The 12432-nt window shown below is 33.9% G+C and overlaps 1 pseudogene; it reads left to right on the forward strand.

Annotated features, from left to right (window-relative positions):
- Nucleotides 1-4448: 4448 nt before the first annotated feature.
- LOC137837540 (receptor-like protein EIX1) lies at nt 4449-8564 on the forward strand (annotated as a pseudogene).
- Nucleotides 8565-12432: the final 3868 nt, after the last annotated feature.

A 12432-nucleotide genomic window follows, 5' to 3' on the forward strand; every position in this document is an offset into this window, starting at 1 on the left:
AAAACGCGAATTACATACGGAATTAAATCCGTATGTAAATTTTGGCACTAAAATATAAAATTCGCAATGAATGGGATCCGAAAACAAGTTCCTTCAGATAACTCAAAGAAGACTTAGCCACTACACCAAACAAATGGTTTAGTATGATTATGATTTTTATTATACTTATTATTATTAACAATATTAATATTAATAATATGAATATAATACTAATAATATGAATATAATACTAATAATATGAATATTAATAATAATATTAATAATAATATTAATAATAATAATAATAATATTAATATGAATAATATTAATAATAATATTAATAATATGAATAATATTAATAATAATATTAATAATATGAATAATATTAATAATAATATTAATAATATGAATAATATTAATAAATATTAATAATATTAATAAATATTAATAATATCAATAATATTAATAAATATTAATAATATGAATAATATTAATAAATATTAATAATATGAATAATATTAATAAATATTAATAATATGAATAATATTAATAATATGAATATAATTTATTTTATTATTATTATTAATAATAATATTAATATGTATAAATTATGTTAATAATAATAAGTATAATAAAAATGATTATATGACCAAAAAACTTGTTTGGTCTAGTGGTTAACTCTTCCCTTAGACACCGGATTTGGGACCAGAGAAATACTATCATGTTTAAACAAGGAGTAGTAGATGCTGAAGAGATTTTCCAGATGGTCCAACTGAAGTCATGGTCATAGATGAAGCATAGGTCATACTCTTTTAATTACTCCTTAGCGGATTGGACTCTTAATCCGGTTACATGTATAAAAAGCATTAAGTAATAAGGTGTGAGTGGTAGAGGGGCAGTATGAGTATCTGCGGTCCTTTTAGTGAACCAGTGTTAGGTTAAGAGGGGTCCTGGGTGCAGGTTTGGGTGCTACAGAGGGCTGGTAACAGCGCTTCAAGAGGTACACAATGCTATAAACAGAGTTGCAGTCTTGTTTCAACTTAAGGTTGGATGGGATTAAGCTTTGCTTAGCTGGTTGCTGGGTTTGGTAGATAAACAAGTGTTGGTGTATGCAAAGCTGAAGGAATATGAGAAACAGTGTTGGAGTCTAAAAGATAGGATGGATGTTGATGTTGTTTGGAGGGGATTATTGTTGGTTCAGATTGGTAGATGTAGGGCATATTCATTTTACAAGCACTGGCTGGATTGAATGTGTCTAATAATCTGAATGGTAATCATGAAGCTGATGTTATGTTGACAAAGATGTCTTGGTTTTGGTGAAAGAAATGTTGGTTGATGCTTACAGGTGTCGTTCAATGGTTTGTAGTATGGGGCCATCAAGTGCAGTATATTTCATCTGTGTTAGGGGCTTCTCGGTTCAGGTTTTGAGCTGTATTAAGCTGTTGGTTTTTTTAGTGTTTGTGGAGCCTGTTTGGCAGCCAAGGCATCACTCAAGGGGCTTAATATGTGCTTTGTATTAAGCTAGGCTGGTTTAAGTTGCGGCCTGGAGGACAGATTTGCTGGGTCTTGATTGGTAGAAGCAGGGTAGGTTCAAATCATGTGTTGCGGCTGTTTCCTTTTTGTCTGGAGCTCATAAGATGCATCTGAAGGTGCTGTTATCAGATGGAATAACCACCACCAAACCAACTAATAAATGGAAGTTGTATGATGGGTTGATACTTTGGTTTTCTTTGATGAGTGAAGAAGGGGGACTAAAACCTGGCCAGGAACCTATCCCTAAGGGGATGTTGCGGTGCTGTTTTGGTGTGATGCAGCCTTTTTTGCAGGTGCAGATTAGGATGAGTTTTCTGTTATATCATAAATTTTTTAAAGAGTAGCTGGTGTGCTTGACTTCAAGGTGCAGTTTTGTTGCTATCCTTGTGAGGCATTCTCAGCTTTCAAGCTAATGCCTAACTAGGAATAGGGAAACAAACTCTTTGTTTTGCAACCTCTTATGTATCATGCTCTTTTTATTAATTATGTTTTTGATTTGTAAGTGTTGGTTTTTTATAAGAGCTGAGACACCCATGAAATGTCTCCTAAATTTAATTAATTTTTTTTTATAAAAAAACATCTTTTTAATTTTTTTTAATATCTGTATGCTAGACCGATATTTATTTTTGCAGTAATGACTAGATTCATTCATGTTTTCCTTTTTTATTTTCAATATTATTTACATTTTTTAAATTTATACCTAAATAATTTATTATAAAAAAACTGATTTGCTAGTAATATGAGATGACAATACTATGAAGAAGAGAAAACTCGTGACATAAGCTTTCACTACTAAAATACATAATATTTTTGCTTTCACTACTAAAATACATAATATTTTTGGGGAAATTTTCTCAAGTAATCTAAAAGAAACATAATTTTTACGAATTTAAAAAAAAAATCACTGAAATTAGAAAATTTTCTAATAGTATTTATTTTTATATAATATTTTATGTCTACATAAAAGTAAATAACATTATTTTGTTATTCAAGTACCCTATTAAATTGTATTAATTTGGATTTGTTCCCGCCGGTTGATCTGGGTTGTCTTTATGCGTGGCTTGTCCTCACAACCTAGGGCACCTTCGATCTGCTCCGTCTGTGAGTACCTGAAAAGAAGTGAACAAAGGAGCGCCCTCGCGGTCGTTTGCACTTCGACGATCAAGTCAGTTAGCGAGAAACATGCACCCCTGTGCAGAACACTGTGACTGAATGCTCTGAGGGTGGTCGAAAATTATACTGAATGACTAAAGTTGTGTTGCCCTAATCGTCTTGTGCACACAGTGGGTGCGCAGCGAAAATAACTAGGGTTTGTGTTCTGTGTAAAACTGCGAGAATTAGGTCAAAACTCGGATCCCTCTCAAACGTCCCAAAGTCCCTTTTTATACACCTCTCGAATTTAAAACGCGTTAAAGCGCATTGAAAGCGTATAAAAATATTCCTTGGAACGTTCGAATCTTAACTGAATTAACGCGTACCTTAGCGAACTTTTTAGGAAAGCCTTGATGTTTTCAGTGCTTATTGCCACGTGTTCTTCTGACTTGATCGCGACTCTTCGTGGAGGGCCCTACAGCGCTGTAACACAACTTAAGGTTATTCCATCGTGCAAACCCTCCTTTCTCGAAGTGCATTTGGCGCAAGGGGGTGACTTTCTGGGTGTCAACTCATACGCCCCAACTTCTAGTCATTCACCTTTGGGAGTGGATCTACCTTTCTCTCGTACCGTGCACGTGGTTCTCCCCTGGGCGTGGCCCCCTCATGGGTCGTATCTGTCCCAAGGTTTCCCAGCGGTGGCGTGGGTACTTCACGAGTTAGGTTACTCCCTACTGGTACTAGGACTGTGGCCTTGAAACCACCTTTTTCTTTCTCTTTGTCGCCATTCTGAGTTGTCAAGGAGGCCCGAGCCCTCTTTGTGACGTCTTGACTCGACTATGTCTTATCTTGGTGATGCCTTTACCTGGCGACGTCTTACTTAGGCGATGCCTTTACCTGGTGACGCCTTTCTTGGGACGCCTTTACGAGACGACGCCTTTACGAGGCGACGCCTTTCTTGGGCGACGCCTTTGCGAGGCGACGCCTTAACCTGGCGATGCCCCAAGCGATCAACCTGTTGACTTTCTTTCTTGGGTCCCCTCCCACCATGTGTTGACTTTAACCTTTGGTCAATGCCCGGGGACGGGACGGTACAAGATTCTTTCTATTTCGTTACGAAAAATTAACCATCTTATTAACTTTCAAATAAAGATATTGCAAATAGTACAATTTGTTCAAAACAATTGCATTGTGAAATGCCTTTTCAGAGCAATTTCTTAATTTGTATCTTTCAAATATTAACTTTCAATTCTTTCATTATTTGCAAGGAGGAATTTGATGGTTTATTTTTTCATATAATTTTGTCCTTTAAAATGAAAATTCAGAAGTCTTCGAAGTCAGATTAAAATAGAATTATTGCCCTAAAAAATGTTCCGATGATTGATTTATTCCACAACTACCAAATTTGTGTTCATACTATAAAACCAACAACATTTCATTTGGCGGCAATTTCATTGTGGATGCTATGTAATTTATAGTTTATTTTATGCATAAGATAAATTAAGTTATATTATTTTATGTGAATTGAATAAAATACTGATTAAAAAATTTAATCTATTGAAATGAATAATAAATATAAAATTGAAATGTCATTCATTTTTTTTATTATTTGAAGAGATAAAAATAAAATGAATTTCAAAAGTAATCATGTAGTGCACTGATGTGTGCCTTTCATTACTTTATATTTGTTGCCTTTTATTTATTTTATTTACTACTTTATGTATGTATCAATCATAGTTCTAATAAGCAGAAAAATGACTAAAATAACACTAAAAATGCTAACGAGTTGGTATGTATATATGTGGGTATTGGGAATGCTAAATTCAAAAGCCCTATCAGTGTATTTCTAATATTCACACTCTCTCTCTCTCTCTCTCATGATAATGAGGAATTTCAAAGTGATGATGTTTGTGGTGTGTGTGGTGTTGCAGGTTGTTCATGGAGAACTCAAAATGAGATGCCTTCCAAAGGAGAGGGAAGCACTCCTCCAATTCAAGGCTGCCATTGTCGATCCCAATGCTATGCTCTCCTCTTGGTCCACTCCCGATTGTTGTCAGTGGGAGGGGATTCGCTGCAGCAACCTCACCGCCCATATTCTAGGCCTCCACCTTCCTGGACACTATTATTTCGAATATCAAGAATACTCTAAACGTTATATGAGCGGAGAGATCCACGAGTCATTGATGGAGTTGCGACAATTAGAGTATTTGAACCTCAGTTCTAATTCTTTTCGAGGCACTCACATCCCTGAGTTTCTTGCTTCTCTCACAAACTTGAAATACCTTGATCTCTCTACATGTCATTTTATCGGAGAAATTCCAACTCAGTTTGGCTCTTTTTCTCATTTGAAATACTTGAATCTTGGTCGTAATTCTCTTGAAGGTTCCATCCCTCGTGAACTTGGGAATCTCTCTCAGTTGCAGTATCTTGATATTCGAAGTAATTTTTTGGAAGGAGATGTACCATCTCAGCTTGGTAATATCTCCCAGTTGCAGCATCTTGATCTCAGATATAATTCTTTGGAAGGAAACATTCCTTCCCAACTAGGAAATCTCTCCCAGTTGCAGGAGCTCTATCTTGGAGGATGTAATGATTTTAGAAGATGCTATGGTACTCTAAAAATTAATGAAGGAGGTCAGTGGCTCTCAAATCTCATTTCTTTAACTCATCTTTCCTTAGAACACATAACTAATTTTAACACTTCACCTAGCTACTTTCAAATGATTGCCAAGCTACCAAAACTAAGAGAACTGAGTTTAATTGACTGTGGCCTTTCCAATCATTTTCTCCATTCATTCCAGCCTTCCAACTTCAATTTTTCTACTTCCCTTTCTGTCCTTGATCTTTCTCAGAACTCCTTCACACAAACAATGATATTCCAGTGGGTGGCAAACACCACTTCCAACCTTGTTGAGCTTGACCTTTGGAGTAACCTCTTGGAGGGCTCCACAACAAATCATTTTGGCTTGGCAATGAATTCGCTTCAACACCTTGACCTCTCCTATAATGTGTTCAAGGGTGAGGATTTGAAATCATTCATGAATATATGCACCCTACGTTCTTTATACATGTATAACAACAATATGACCGAAGACCTTCCGTCAATTCTTCGTAATTTTTCTAATGGTTGTGTTAGATACTCACTTCAAGAGTTGCATTTGCCATACAATCAAATCACGGGATCCGTACCTGACCTTTCAATATTCTCATCCTTAAAATCATTGGATCTTTCTGGCAATCAATTGGAACATTTGTTCACTGCATCTAACTCTTTAGAAGACAGTGTTCCAATGTCATTTGAGAGCACATGTAATTTGGAGTCATTGGATTTGTCATATAATAAGTTGAATGAAGATTTGACTGTCGTATTTAATCATCTGTCCAGATGTTGTAGATATTCATTGCGAGAACTATATCTTGGTCGAAATAAATTCAGCGGTGCACTTCCTGATTTCTCAATCTTTTCCAAGTTGGAAATGCTAGATGTATCAGGGAATCAATTAAAGGATGGAGTTCCAAAGTCACTTCACAATGCTACTATTTTGCGTATATTGGACCTATCCAATAATTGTTTGAGTGAAAATCTTCCCACAATAATCCATCACTTATCCCAATATGTTCGATACTCATTGCAACGTTTACATCTGAGCTGGAATCAAATTAGCGGCACTTTGCCTAACACCCTCACAATGTTACCTTCATTAAAAGGGTTATACCTTGATAGAAATAAGCTAAATGGGACAATTTCTGAAGATCTTCGGTTTCCTACTCAACTTGAAGAACTATGTTTAATGTCAAACTCTTTGAAAGGTGTGATAAAGGACTCTCATTTTTCTAATATGTCAAAGTTAGAAACATTGGAGTTATCAGATAACTCATTAGTCTTGAAATTCAGTCAAAATTGGGCTCCATCATTTCAATTGGGTTATATTGGACTGAGATCTTGCAAGGTTGGTCCATTATTTCCAAAATGGATACAGTCACAAAAGAGAATTAACAGTCTTGACATTTCAAATAATGGAATATCAGACACTCTTCCAATATGGTTTTGGAATAAATTTGAATTGGGAGATCAGATCAGTATCGACATTTCATGCAACAATCTACGAGGTATGATTCCTGATTTGTCACCAGAGAACCATTTTTTTCACCTTAATTTGGGTTCAAATCAATTTGAAGGTCCTATTCCATCATTTTTACGAGATTCACTGTACCTTGATCTATCAAACAATAAATTTACAGATTCTTTTTGGTTTTTATGTTCTGGCGGTGTAGTTGGAACTTTATATCAATTAGACCTTTCAAATAATAATTTGTCTGGAGAAATTCCAGATTGTTGGACCCAATTCAAATCATTGGTTTATTTAAACATGAGTCAGAATAAATTTTCTGGAAAAATTCCTACTTCACTGGGATCACTCCTTGAACTTCAAGTATTGTTATTGAGAAACAATAACTTAACAGGTGAATTCTCTTCTTCCTTGAGAAATTGCACAAAGTTAGTGATGCTAGATATGACAGAAAATAGATTATCAGGATCTATTCCAGATTGGATTGGGAGCAAATTGATAGAGTTACAATTTTTAAGCTTGGGAAATAATTCCTTCAATGGAATTTTACCTTTACAAATTTGTTATCTAAAAAGCATTCAGCTCTTGGATCTCTCACTAAACAACCTATCTGGACAAATTCCTAAATGCATAAAAAACTTCTCCTCAATGACTCAAGTGCCTTCTTTGAGAGATTATCAAGTTCATTCGTATATGGCCTATACAAACTCTTTCTCGACTTATCTTTCATACAATTTGAATTTATTCTTGATGTGGAAAGGATCAGAGCAAATGTTCAAAAATAATGGATTATCACTTTTAAAAAGCATTGATCTCTCGAGCAATCAATTATCGGGAGAAATTCCAAAAGAAATAGATAATCTTTTTGGATTGATTTCATTGAATTTATCAAGAAATCGAATTTATCAAGAAATCATTTGACAGAGAAAATTCCTTCAAATATTGGAAAGTTAACCTCACTTGAATTTCTTGATTTGTCAAGAAACCAACTTTCTGGTTCAATTCCTTTGAGTCTTGCTCAAATTGATCGACTCACGGTATTAGATTTATCACATAATTATTTATCTGGAAAAATTCCTACTGGCACACAATTACAGAGTTTCGATTCAAAAAAATATGAAGGCAATGTTGATCTGTGTGGACTGCCATTAAAGAAATTGTGTATTGATAAAGTATCGAGACAAGAACAAATTGCTAATTTTCACGAGAATGACAATTTGATTTTCAATCGTGAATTTTACATAAGTATGACAATTGGATTTGTTATGAGCTTTTGGGGAGTGTTTGGCTCAATCTTAATAATACGTTCTTGGCGTCATGCATATTTCAAGCTATTAAGTAATTTAGGAGACATTCTTTACATCATGGTAGCAATGAAAGTTTTCAAGTGGTGGCAGAGAAGATAACAGGTAATATTCTTCTATTGTTGTGTTACAAACTCTATTTTCCCTTTTTTTATTATTATTATTATAAATAATTTTCACAAACCTCAGTTTCTCTTTATCAAAATTATTGAACATATATCTTAGAATAGAAATTATTTTTCCTATGATATTAAGATTAATATTGAAGGGAATGTGTCAAAATTGTTTTGTGTCATTTTCATACTAAGTTGCTTTCTCATTTGTATATTTAAACATTGTAATCTTTATGCCATGGGTGATAATTATAATTATTGTTATAAATACTCCTTTTGCTTTTAATATTCGAGTTTTCTTTGGATTTATGTTTTTTTTTTCATCATTCTTATTATTTCTGTTTTTGGCAGAGGAAATCTGGATAAGAGGTGTGAAGTAGTGTATGTGGAAAAATGAATTTGTTATTGAAGATTGAAAGTGTTGTGAGGGTAAAGGACATTAAAGAACATAACAAATAGCCACTTGGATTTGGAAAAAGAGAACTGAAAAGGGTTGTTGAACACCTTTGGACTTGAGGGAGCCAATTGTGATTGTGATGTTTTTCATTTTCCTTTTCCTAAGCATTGTGTTCATAGCTTAGCCTTTAGATATGCTTACTCTTTCATCTCAAGTTGTTAGTTATGTTGAACAAGGTGCTTTGATGTCTCCAAATTCAAGAGGAATGCTTGAAAACCTGTGTTGTTGGTGTTTTGTGTGTCTAGTAGTTATTGATTTGTTAATCCACTCTTTATGGTGATCCAAGATTAATTGAATCTTAATCCTTTTGAAAAATATCTGTTTTCTAAAGAGTGTAAAAAGTCAACCTGTCGAAATATCGAGTCAACCGGTTCTTTTACACTTAGTGGTTTTTGAAAAGTATGACTTTTTACAGCAAGTGCACCGCATTTGTCAGAAGTAATAATTGTCCCTAAGGACGGATATCGATCCCACAAGGAACAGTGAATTATCATGTACAATAATCGCTAAATATAGAACAAAACAATTAAAAGTGTATTGAAAGTGGTTGTGTTGGCGATGATCAATAAGAAAACAGACAAAGAATTAATTGTTTCAATTGGAAAAATAGGGAGTAGGTTTCATCTCTCTCACTCTCATGTATTTTGATTAGCATGTCAATATTAAGTTCTTTAATTGAAATTGATACCCGTATAAAAATCATTTATATCGATTCCTCGCATATAAAATCCTTAAGAATGTTCCCTAACTATCGATCCCTCGCATACTTATAAGAACAACTTAGAACGAAGCTCAGACGTTTAATAACAATTAACATTTCAAGTCTATTCCTAGCACTCAAATATGTTAAGTATTGTTGTTTAGGTCCGAACCCTAAAAATACCTCCCGGTCATATTTAAGATTCTCAATTTGTCACGGAAAATTAAAAGTAAGACAACAATACCAATAATCAATCAAGAACTGAATATTAATATATAAAATATCACCTCAATACATAAGAGTTTGAGAAGATTACTCCCAATCCCAAAGGGTAGAATTAGCCACGCATACTTCTATCACCTTCCATTCTCCCAATTGGGTTACAATTCACTTTATGGTGTTTTCCTCTCAATCTGGCACCCTAAGGTTGAGCCTCTAGCCCTCTATTTATCCTAGTTTTCTAGGGTTAGGTTGTTTCCTATGTCGCGCTAATGGGCTAAATGATAAAACATAAAAAAATGCCCAATCTTTCTTTGCATCTTTTTCCATTCTGGGACCTTCTATCTTTATCTTTTTAGCTCAAATCATTCATCTTTAATCCATATCTCCAATCTTCCTTAGAAATCTGCAATTAACACCAAATTTGGGAATAAAATACTCTTATTCAAATAAAGATCATAAAAAATGTAAAAAGGTATAAATTCATAAATTATGGATTATTTTATATGTAAATTAGCAATAAATCCTCATAAGTGCCTATATTTTAATATGAAATATTACTGAAATTAGACACTTATCAGATTTGAAAAGCTTAACTTTGGTTGACTTTGCTGTCAAACCAATTCAACCGGGTGTTTTGAGATTTCAACTAATTGAAATTTTGAAAACCTTAACAGAATATTGTTAAGTTGGGTAAAGTATATTTTAATTATCTTGATTGCTTTTGGTTTTGGATAAAAATGTTTTGACCACTTGGTTGGTGTATAAAAAAGTTATTTTACGCTCGTATTCTTGGAGTAAGAAAGAGAGCTTAATCAAAAACAGTTCCAAAGATTTCAAAGAGCTTTTGGATCACTTTCAAGTGTGGAATATGATTGTGTCTTGTATTCTGAACTTTAATCTTTGATTTTACCCAAGGTGTATTTTATTCCCCTCTTACCTTAATCATTGTATTTCTATGTGATTTGGTGTGGTGCAGTTTCAAAGGGTTGTTCTGAAAACTGTGTTTTACCAAAGAGTGGTGTGTGTTTTTGAAGGGTTCAAGATCATCACACTTGGTGTGTGTTGTGTAATCTAGGTTTGATTACATAGTGAATTCTCAGCGATTAGCTGAGGACTGGATGCAGCTCTTGGTTAAGAGTGAACCAGTATAAACATCTTGTGTGAATCTCTCTATCTTTACACTCTTTAAACTGCTTTAGTTTTGATTTCCTAAACTGCTGGTATAAACAACCGATTATTTCGCAAAAACAATCGATTATTTTTCTGGAATCAAGTTAAAAACAGTTTTCGAATTGGCTGAACATTTTTCCAATTGATTGATTTTTCATAGTCTTTCACTATATCTTCAATCTTTGCAAAAATCTACACCCCTCTTGTTTAAGGTCTCTAATTCTAACAAGTCATACAATGATTTAATGAATCTTCAAAATGCTAATTACTTTTTGATTTTTGAGTCATGTTCTTTGATTATGTAAAAATTGTAAGAATGGATGGCTTTAAACTAGAGGGGGGTGAATGGTTTAAAGAGGGTTTTCGCAAACTTTTAAGCCAAGAATGAAATTATTTTGAGAAACAAATGATAAGGAATTCAGTTTTCCAAAACAAAAAGCAAAAACAACAACACCAAAAAAACAATCGGTTGTTTATACCAGTTTGCAAATATCAAAACTGAATTTAAAGAGTTAAGGGATAGAGAAAATGCACACAGAGATTTATACTGGTTCACTCTAAACCCAGAGCTACATCCAGTCTTCTCAGAAACCACTGAGGAAACCCACTGAGCAATCAAACCTAGATCACTTACAACACAACCAAAGAAGTGACCTTGATCCCCTCAAGACACACACTTCTCTTGGTCAAACACACCAACACTAAGAATACTGATCTTGATCCCCTCAAGAACACACAACACTTCTCAGCAACACACAAAATGTTTCTTTCAACAGATACAAGGATTACACTTGTTATAGAACGAATTTGAAATCAATACAAGAGAAAATCCTATCTCACACTTTTTGATCAAACTCAATCTCTAAGCAATCTCAACTTTTTCTCTTAAGCAAAATCCAGTTAAAAACTCAAATTTGTTTTTATGTATATATTCAAAGTTGTTGTTTGTTATCAAATCTTAACAAACTATTCATTGCATTTAAAGATTGGTCAAAGCATTAAAAACTGGAGCGTAAACAATTAGAAAAACATTTAATGCTTAGTCAAAGCACAAAACAGTTTTTTGTTATGGTACAAAAAAAAACAATCGGTTGTTTCCACGAATCAATCGGTTGATTTGGTTTTGACAGCAAGTCAACCATAAAAACAGTTTTCAACCTTTTCTAAAAACACCTAAGTATAAAACAATCGGTTGCTTCGACAAAACAACATGTTGTTTTTCACTTAGTTTGAAAAACACTTTTCTTTGAAAAGGATTGAGAATGCCTATGCTTTGGATTCAATCAAGAGTGGATTACATATAAAAATCTACCCCAGATCCTATCTAAAAGACAGCTCAACAACAGCAAGCAGAGCCAGCCTTTCGTCATCCTTCAAAGGGTTTGGATTCTTCAAAGCTTGAACACCACTTGGTTCAACAATCTCCCCCTATTTGATGAAGACAAATCCCTGATGCTTGTGTTATATCTGAAGCAGTTCCTGCAAGACACAGTTATAAGCAAAGCATAGAACTTTCGATATTTGGTTAGCACAGAAACAAAAACAGAAATTCAAAGCATAATATCATAGCAAAATATCAGAGCAAAAACCTATAAGGTTTCACCCATACAACTGTTTTGCAGAAATTAATAACGAAAACCAAACACAGCATAAATCTCCCCCTATTTGTCTTCACAAATAGACAAAAAGAAGAGATGAAAAAGATAATTGTTCTTAGTACATCAGAATTAAAAAGCAGAAGCATGAAACAGACAAACTGATACAAACACCAAAAATCAATCGGTTGTTTGGA

The sequence above is a fragment of the Phaseolus vulgaris genome, chromosome 4 (assembly GCF_000499845.2).
Source record: "Phaseolus vulgaris cultivar G19833 chromosome 4, P. vulgaris v2.0, whole genome shotgun sequence".
In the NCBI taxonomy this organism is placed as follows: Eukaryota; Viridiplantae; Streptophyta; class Magnoliopsida; order Fabales; family Fabaceae; genus Phaseolus; species Phaseolus vulgaris.